General features: G+C 36.5%; 1 protein-coding gene across 8 annotated transcripts in view; it reads right to left on the reverse strand.

Moving 5' to 3' along the window:
- LOC132905799 (spectrin beta chain) overlaps window positions 1–10,009 on the reverse strand; it is a 39,816-nt gene extending 29,807 nt beyond the window's left edge. For 5 of the 8 annotated variants that reach the window (XM_060957441.1, XM_060957439.1, XM_060957436.1 and 2 more), the window contains exon 1: window positions 3,831–4,032. The gene's annotated coding sequence lies outside the window, so the exon portion shown is untranslated. Of the gene's footprint in view, window positions 1–3,830; window positions 4,055–9,878 lie in introns of those variants that run through there. The other 3 variants (XM_060957435.1, XM_060957434.1, XM_060957440.1) reach the window with 3 other exon arrangements.
- Between the last annotated feature and the right edge of the window lie 75 nt (window positions 10,010–10,084).

Below are 10,084 nucleotides of genomic sequence, written 5' to 3' on the forward strand. Positions count from 1 at the left end.
GATCTTTCGGACGAAGAGAAACACGGGATGAGACGTAGAAAAATCTCATTCATAACGAGACATGTTTCAAAAGTTCTCCGTGATGTCAGAAAAATTATACGTAATAACTCAGCAGTATTTCTAGAAGTTACCTTGAAACGTAATTGTCTCGTTAGTCACGAAAGGATTAAAGGTACGTACCTTTGTCGTAGTAAAAAAGAAAAGATCGTTTTCAAGAATTTACTTAAAATAAAGAAAAGCTATTTATATATAGTAAATATCTTTTTCTTGAAAAAAAAGGCTGCTTCGTACTATATCAGATCGAGTAATCAAATGGAAGAAAAAGTCGATTCGTTTCGAACCTCATAAACGTATGCCACTTAACACCTTATTATTCGTTTCGTAATATTCGCCGAGTTTATAATCGCTTCTCTGTTCGTAATAATAAATACACACTCGAGGCACATCCACCAGGTGCGTACCTGGCTGGGTACACCATTCGATATCGTGCACAAAAGAGCACGATATAGACCCAAACGCCGCAACGCTGAAGGTAAGATGAACTTACCACTCGCCACGAACACAGCCAGGCTATTGATTTTCCAGCGGAGTCACCGTGGCGCCAATGTTTACGATATATATTATATACCGGGTGTTCCATCGTGAATAACCGTTTGTAACATTCTCAAGCCTATCGCGAAATTCGATTGCTTAATTTCTATCGTTTCACATTAAGAAGAATTCGTAGAGTGCTAAAAGACGTTTCACGTGAAACCGAAACGAGAAATCACGCGTACGAATAAGATTTTTTCGTATTTTCGTGTCTACGCTATACATATCTTTCGACGTTAGAAAAATATAATTGGGTGGAAGAAGACCGAAAGACTGCGGTTGTAGAGTTACACGCTAGAACTACTGTAGCGTGTGTGACAATATATAAAATCATCGTATTTGTTATGGCTTTCACGTATTAATTAACCAAATGCAAGTATTTTCTTATCTTTTATTTTAATAACACTCTCGTATGACTACGAATTAGCAGCGTCACGAGAATGAGAAATGGAACGAAGTTTTAATTAATTCTTCCTCTTTAGTCTCTTTAACTGCGACGCAAGCGAATACGATGCATTGTTACCGACACAAAAATCTCCTTTAACGAGTCCTACCTCGAGTACAGCAGAATAAAATAACAAAAATTTCCAGCGCAAGTATCTTTCAAAATCATAGAATGCGACAAGGATCATCCAAAATTGTAACAAATCACGCTCCGATATATTCAAGAATTAGTTGACCCTTTCTCACGAGTCTATCGATGACAGTAATCTTTCCAATCTTCCTAAGTAGAAAAAGGAAAGCTCGATTACAAAGACCGTATAGACATTGACAGAGGCACTAGCTTCTAACTCGTATTTGCAACATATCTACGATTCTAATCGATCGGTTGATTAGCTCAAGAGTGTGATCGATGGTCACTCTGTAGATGAAAGTTCGGCAATACTTAAATGTCAGACGAAGATAGCTGTAACATAATTGGAAAGTACGAGATGAAATGAGAAACGGTTAGGGACTTTAATCGAGCATTTTTTGCAGAACCACGCGGTACATTTAGTATGTATATCCTGCTTGTACCTGCGTACAACTATCCCAGAGAGGTACTACCCGGCAAGTACTACTACGATACACTCGAGCGAACGTAAAGGACTTCGTTATTATTTTGAACCGCGTCAACTTGGCTCGAAATAATACCGCTTCCTTTAGCCGGTTCAAAGGCAATAACAAAATATCTCGACGACTTTCAACCTTTCCCATTCCATGACACGTACGAACTAATTACATACATAAAATTCTGCGGCACATCAAGTACATTGTATTTGGTCGAAGACGAAGCTACCGTTGTTTTTATTCGAGCCGCTTACTTGCCAAATTAGTAAACTCCAGAAAATGAGAAGTAGAGAAAATCGACGACGATATGGCTAATTATCGGTGTCTTGTGCATCCCACCGATTTCGATGATTTTTTAACACCCTGTAGAAATCGATATTTCGAACAACTCTTTCCCATACGTATAATCGCCGCTCGGCCATAGTTTCCCAGATATAGGCAAAGCTGTCGATACCATTACAGTGAACTCTGCCTGTATAATTACGAGTCCGTGACAGCGTTTGCCCTGGTATTAGTTGGCGGCCGTCTGGTAAAACGACATTTAACCCAAACCTACATAAACTACAAACAAAAGATAAACATTAGGTACGGGTTAGATATTATTTTATCCGGCTGCTAATATTAGCGCGCACGCTATCACGCTACAATTATATACGCAATTCTATATTCTGTATTACGCATAGAATTCACTGTGACGGTAGCGATAGTTTATCGCGAGTATCTCGGAAACTAAGGTAGAGTGGCGATAGTAAGTATACAAACAAGTTGTTCGGAATCGCATCGTCGACAACACGTACAATAGTCATCGAAACCGGTAAGGTAAATGAAACATCGATAATTATCAAAGTACGTAAGACAGGCGTTAACCAAGCGCTTTGGCATTAAAGTTTGTCGAGCGACGACCTCCGTGGAATTAATCTCTGTGCTTCTGGATTATTTGCCACCCGATTACTCAGTAAGTGGGATAACCGAGGTATAACGAATACAGAGGGACAATGAACGATGAAAATCGAGGTGGCTGGGGGGCGACCTGATTTCCACTGTCCCCGGCTGCAGCGGAGGCCGTCAACAATGCGACTTTATTCGACTCGGAAGAGGGGTCCATTGGTTAATGAGGTTAAGAGCGAGACTAGACGATGCGATGAGTCCAATACAGAGTAGACCAAGTATAGTAGCCTCTGTAATATAGTAAGGTTGTAAAATCGATACCCGGTGTTTGGCCAAAAAAGTTAGCTCCGCTATGTTGCTCGAATTATCTTTGATCAAATCGTATTTTCTTATCGTTGGATAATTTCTTAAATTCGAGGGGAATTTCCTAAATTTCAGGATTAATCGTAGTAGTAAGGATTTCTTAAAATATTGAAACTACTCTTCGTTCGGTTGAAATTAAAGTAAGATTGAGATACATTGGTATTCGAGGACCCTGAGAAGAAACAGACCGCAACTTTTGTCATGTTCGATTCCTATCGAAAAGAATAGAGCGCTATAATAGCCCTGGGTATGACAGCATCGTTTAACACTCCAATTCGCAACTTCATTATATCGTAGTAACTGTCCGTACTCGACCACGAGATATTTTAACGCGTAGAGTTAATATTCGTGAAAATTGGAGGTCTCTGGTTTGCGTATATTTAAATGTAGAGCATACGTGTATTAAACGTATGTATGCTTCGATTTATCCAATCCTTAAGCTCGAAACTTCGATATGGTGAAAATGGGAAAATGGTGAAAATATTCACAGCCGTGGTATGTTTTCCTTCCTTTTTTGGCTACCGAATTGCGTGCCACGGAATCCAATATTGGACCAGTGAAACTATTTTCAGCGATCCGGAACTCCGATACCTAAACTGGGTGAATCGAATACCGAAAAAGGTGGTGTTAATTAATTCGTCCTAGATTCTATCAAATGATTAATGCAAGTAAATATTCAAAGATATTTCTTCTCTAAAAATGAATTAATAAGTAAAAATTGTTACCTTGTACATTGTCGTGACTGTACAGAATAAAAATTACTTCGATAAACATTATTCGGTACGAAGATCAAATAACTTTCGTGTACGGATGTTTCTTCCACTGCCATGCTTGCAAAATTATTAGATAAGAGTTTTTGTTGCCTCCCATATAACTCAAAGTGTTGGAATACTCATGCCAGCATCTATTTATTTCAACTCGTGTATCAAATATTTTACCTCGTCCCTAACAATTTCACCGCAGCAATTTCACATCGGATCTTCGAGTTGCGTTTAACGATTCGCGTCGATCAGACGACGTGCCTGATGCAAAGTGTCCATGTGCATGGTATCTTCCGGTAGGTCCGATTATCGTCGCGCTCGGATCTGAAATTCCTTGGCAGCTGGTGTGCTTTCCTATTTATCGAGGATGACTCGGCGTGCAGCATCGAAAGGTCAAAAACCTGCAACTTGTAGGGATTCAGAAAAGCAGATTCGATCCTCGCGCCCGTCTGCGTACAAGCAAGCTCGAGAGATCAATAAATACAGTTACACCGACTGTTCCGTGCAAACGATCTCATAGTAAAAATAAACATCTTCGCTCTATGATGCGCTATTTACAAAAACGCTTCAGCTATTCGGTACCCTTAACTACCGCTATTATATTCGTAGACGCGTTGAAATTTTCGAGTCGTTCTTCTTAAAAATTATTTATTCTAAAATTAGTTTAACAACTCGTTCCCTTACTCGTGGCCGGCCACGTATTTTCGGCGGATGAGAAAATAAATCGAACGAAGGCCGAAAAAATGCCTCGATTAAGGCTATGGAAGCTGGTGCATAGAGCACGACTAGTAGTCCACCGCTGTGGACGAAACTACGTCACGTCCGCATTTACGTTAATCCGCTGTCGGCCGACTTGGTTACCTCCGTCATTTACTTGAACGCCGTGCTACAACGCATCGTTTACCACTTAAAGCCGCGGCCGAAAATTTGCACGGCGAACTCAAGGTGATCGCTTTCGGCTAGCAAACGCTAGAAAGCGAAATTCATCGAGCTTGAGAAACTAGAGAGAACGTCGAATGCGTTTGTATCGGGTAGCTTAGAAATAACTTTTTAATTAGGATCATACGTGCAATAGATCAGAGAAGTTTCGTTGAGTAGGAAATATTGAAATAATATCGTCGTTATAACTTGGAAATATTTTAATTTAAGGAATAAGACAGTCAGAATGGATCGCGAGAGAAGATTCTTTCGAATTGTAAATAATTTAGACAAATAATATGAAAGTGCGTCTAATGCTCATTTCCTAACTTTGTTTTCTCTCGTGTCAAAACGTTAGATCCGTTCAAACGAGTCTATAAATAGTTTACCGGCGAAATTCGTCGATAAAAGTGTAGCTAATCGAACGAAGAACAACTTTCGAAATAGATCGACGTCTTCGTTTAATTCTGTCCCTGCAAAATAAAAAATCCTCCCGCTTATAAATACACTGGACGTGATTCATCGCTAGAACGATGCGACGAATGGAGAAAACAACGAAATAGAAAAAATATCGTAGGTTCGATGATATGTAGCTATTGTAGATAGCGATTCGAGAGGGAAAAGTGGAAATATCTTTTACCAATCGTCGTGCCAAAAAACAATGTTTCCAGTTACAAGAACTTTCCCGTAGTTTTACACCCGTTTCAATTAAGAAATTGAACATCGGTTAATTAGCCGATCGCGCGACAAAAACTTCAAAGTAGCTGAATCGGCGACGCATCTCGAGAACTAGTTTCTTTAGATAAAGAAAAACAAGAGCAATAAGAGAGTGGGGAGGTTATCGAGCACACAATTGCGTTAAAGATCCAGTTAATATTTGTCTATAATATTATATAATTTACGATCTATATTATACAATTATTATTGCTAAGATGTTACAATATTTATCAATATTACAATGTTTATCGTAAGCTGCATACAAAAATATTATAAAAAGATAAATAAACATACAATGGTGAAATGATAAAAATAGCAATTTAGAAAATAGTGAAAAAAATAAATAGAGAGATAAAAGTAAAAAATAAAAAGATTAATTTAAGATACAACGAAAAAACTACGAATATGAAACTACGTAAATAGAAAGGAAAAACGTAATTAATTTCTAGAATTATTTAATTAGAGATTCTGTGCCAATTTACGATCTACGAACCCACATCATGCGTTTAAAAAAACGGCTTTACTTTTTCGAAAAAAATGAATTCTATTTACTATTACAGTCAAGAAAATTTCAACATTCTATTACGATACACAATGAAAATGTAAATCAACTGAATACGCTAAGCATAAAAAGAGTGAATTTACAGCATTTTAAAAGGGGGAAAAGAAAAAATCAACGACGCAATCCTGTTGCTCGGATATTGCAGATGTTATCGAATTTAAATAAATTTCGTGCCCATTGCTGTTTTACGAGCTTTCTACGAAACGTATTCAAAGAAACGAACCGTGTAATTTAAGAATCGCCTCAAGATAATAAGTATACTTTAACGTTGATGAATAATACATGAAACAAAGGATTACAAAATATTTTATACTTTTTGCGTGCTATATGATTTCCTACTGACCTATACGTAACATAATATAATACATATGTGTAATGTAAATATTCACTCTGTGCCAGTAAGTGGCACAAGAAACTCGGGAATTTGGATTATTCCATTCATGAACTATCTCCATCTCCTCGTATACAGTTATTTTCCTGCGTGAGAAAATACGAATTGCGTAAGAGTGAAACGATCTTAAAATCTTAACTACAGAAGAAACTAGATAATTAATCAGATAAAAGTTAGAGACAAAAAACTGGAAACTCCTCAAAATTTATTTTATTTTATGTTATTTTTATTAATAATAATCAAATCGAGTTCGCGTATAATTTCACAATTTTTATTGCGAAACAGCAAAACATACAAATTTAATTAATTTAATTTAAATAAATTTTTTAAGATTTTAAATTCCTGACAAAATCTCTCCTCGGGAGAAGAAAAAAAAAATAAGCATCCTGAATTTCCAGAGTCTCGAAATCCCAGAAAATGTGACAGTTTCGACAGAATCTAAAAATTCAGTTTCCATCCATCGTTAAATAATGATATGATCGTAATTATACAAGGAATTAGGTAATACCCTCTATAGAAAGGTACACGCTGAAAGGAAGCTGGAAAATTGATGAGCGCGGTGCAATGTCCTTAGTACGTGTATATGTATGTGCTTCTGCACTTATTAAATGTTACGCCGCAATATCGCTTCCCTATGGCGCATGATAAACGTATGGATACGCCAATCAGGGCAGAAAAGTTGAAAACGTCCCTTGAGTATTTTTAGAAGGAAGCAATGTAATCTGTCCTCCAGGAACACCACAATGTAACATGCCTATAGTATCTGCAAATATGTTTATCTTAGTATCTAAAAATAATATTTATATTTAAATTGACGATAAAAACGAATTTACGCTGTTCGTCTATAGCGAAGCAGTATAAATTTGGCCTGACTGAATTTAACAGAAATGCAATTTTCCGAAGCAGTACCATTAAATTTGCATCGTTTATTAATAGAATTCATTTCGACATAATACATACTTTATACTGGGATATTAATGTTGTTAACATTAGTAATTTATAACTTGTAAAATTTCACTAATAATATCAATTCAATTGTGCAATAGTGTCCTAGTGTTGATCATAAATAACCATATTCACAAGTACAAACATACTATATCGACTGATGACATCATGCATTAACATAATTTACATACAACTTCTTTGAAAATGCATCAATGTTCGCTTTTGAACCATCACATTTAAGAGACGCCCATTAAAACTAACGACTATTTCAGGAGTAAATACCAATAATCACAACGCAGCCTTTACACCCTAGGACCTTTTCCACTTTCTAAAAAAATTCCCTAAATTCTGCAGGGCATTGAACGAATGAAAACATGGCTAACCAATTATCAACGACTACAATAATTACCAACAACTTTGTCAAGAGACCACCTTTGATGCAAGGTAAAAATTTTCTAAGAACCACTAGCAAAAAATGTTTACACTGCTTCAAACAATTACCGGATCACGTTACCAAGTACAGGAACTGTAGCAAATACCGGAAACGAGAGAAGGCTATATATATATATACACTATACTATACTATAATAATATAATATTATATATATAATATTTATAATAATTTTAATATATTTATAAAAATTTCTAATATATTTAGTCGTTAGACCGATTCATAAGAAGATAACCATAAGTGGTGTATATTGTGTATGATCATTTAAGGATTTATTTCACAAAATTCTGTCAACAAAAAGTATCGAATTTTGTATAAATTTATTTATAATAGTAATATAAGTGTCTAGCTCCGTACAGTTATATATCATTTGCGCAACGTAACGTTTTAACACACGAGCATTGTTCCGGTTTAAATGAAACAGGCAGATGTCGCCGAAAACGTAATCCGGAAGAAGCGATCGGCACGACACTAATTTATTAATTTATGCCGAAGACGCGCACACGCCCAAGCCCGGCAACGGTGACGTAACTGTAAACACAACACTACGGAGAACCAACAACTATTACTAAATCAAAAATTAGATTTATCAAACAATTATTATCATTATTTCCACGTTACTAATATTTTGTGTAATATATAATCTTTTGTAGATGTTAACTTATCATTTATAATTGTGAAAACGTTTTAACTGGAGGTTAAAAGTTTCGAGATATTCGATTCGAGATACGTATCGACTATGCCAGTCTCGAATGTCATAAACATAAAAACAGATATGTATAGATATATGCGGTTAGAATCGATATAATAATTTCTTGTTCTAATATTTTGTCGTATGAAAATTTATTATGATATTTTACGAACGATTGGAAGGTTTTTGACAATGACTCAGCACCGAATTCGGTATCATGACGAAATCATTTATACCGAACGAACTGGCAATTTATAACACCGTCACCAATTAAATAACTATGCCGCGTGATTGGATCATTTTTATTAATGTTGGTACGAGTTCCGGGTAAATATAAATAAAAATTATTCACCGGTATCTATATCACGGTTATGGATATTTTTGAATTTTATACGTCCACACTTTTCGCACGCATGACATTTTCCAAAAGTTATTTTGAAACGAAGTATAAACACGATCGTCGTCAAATGTCCATTTTACTGTATTATCAAGATAAAACAGCCCCGAATACGCACTTTTAAACGATTAGATTATCTTCGGTTAACTTTTCCAAGGAATTATTTTTCAACGTAAAATACAATGACGAACCATAAGAACTACAGAGCGTAAAATTCATTCGAACGTGTATCTTTAAAATCTTGAATATTTCACGTTACTTATTTGTAAAACACCGCGCGTATATTTTTTAGGTCAGCGATGAAAACGGCGTTCGATTTTATATACGGCAAACAAGTAGTCTGATATTCCGGCGAACGATGGTACAATGCTTGACAGATTTTCAGTGGAGAGCAAAATTAGGTCACCGACAGATAGGGCGTCTTGACAGGTGAACAAAACCATTCAGGGGACACCGTGTAGCGGAAATTAAAGACGCTATAAATGCGAACCCGAAAGCACAATGATCTTACTTCAAAAGAAATAACGGGTATTCGTGGTATTAGCAGAAATATTCGTCGTACAACCAAGTGAATTGTTTCTAGAACTACCATAATAATTCAAATGACCAACCCATCACTTTTCATAGAAATTTAGATTGATAATGATGCATTTTTAAGGGATTTTCTATGATTTGTTATAAGATACATAGATAATCTTACTTCTCCTTACATTATATATCTTTCATTTTCATTTCTTTGATAAAAGTTTTGTATCTTAATTGCATACAGTTTTAGAGCTATACATAAAAGTACGAATGCTCTTACATCTGGGAGGTGAAACGAAATAGCTTATTTAATAGCACAGTGGGCACAGGTTCGTTATTACTGGAATCGATGCAGCACTTGACCGAAGAAATTGTAAAAAGTGAAGCGATTACGATAAATGACAAACGATCTCACGTACCATTGGAATATGAGTGTCGTTCGAGCGCTGTCAAAAGATACGTGTAACGAAATGGTGTGTAACGATTCAAAAGTAAGGAGAAATCGGGGAAGCTAAGGCGGCACACGCCATTTTTATCTGTAAAGTCCGAGCCGTCACGAGACAGCCGATCGTAAAACTTGATCGCTTTCGTGTTTTCGAACTGAAACCAGAGGAAATGGTGTACATACCTTCTCGTGAGGATACCCTGCGACAACGTTTTATCCCAGTACTCGCATAAAAACCTGCCGATGTACACCAAAAACCACCGATAACGATCCACACAAATCCATCCACACACTCGACCGGCGCGCAACTGACTGAGCGCATACGGCGTCGACCTACGCCAGCGTAGCTAGTCCCAGTTCTCATCCACCAATAAGAAGTACGCGTAACA

Source organism: Bombus pascuorum, chromosome 4 (assembly GCF_905332965.1).
Source record: "Bombus pascuorum chromosome 4, iyBomPasc1.1, whole genome shotgun sequence".
In the NCBI taxonomy this organism is placed as follows: Eukaryota; Metazoa; Arthropoda; class Insecta; order Hymenoptera; family Apidae; genus Bombus; species Bombus pascuorum.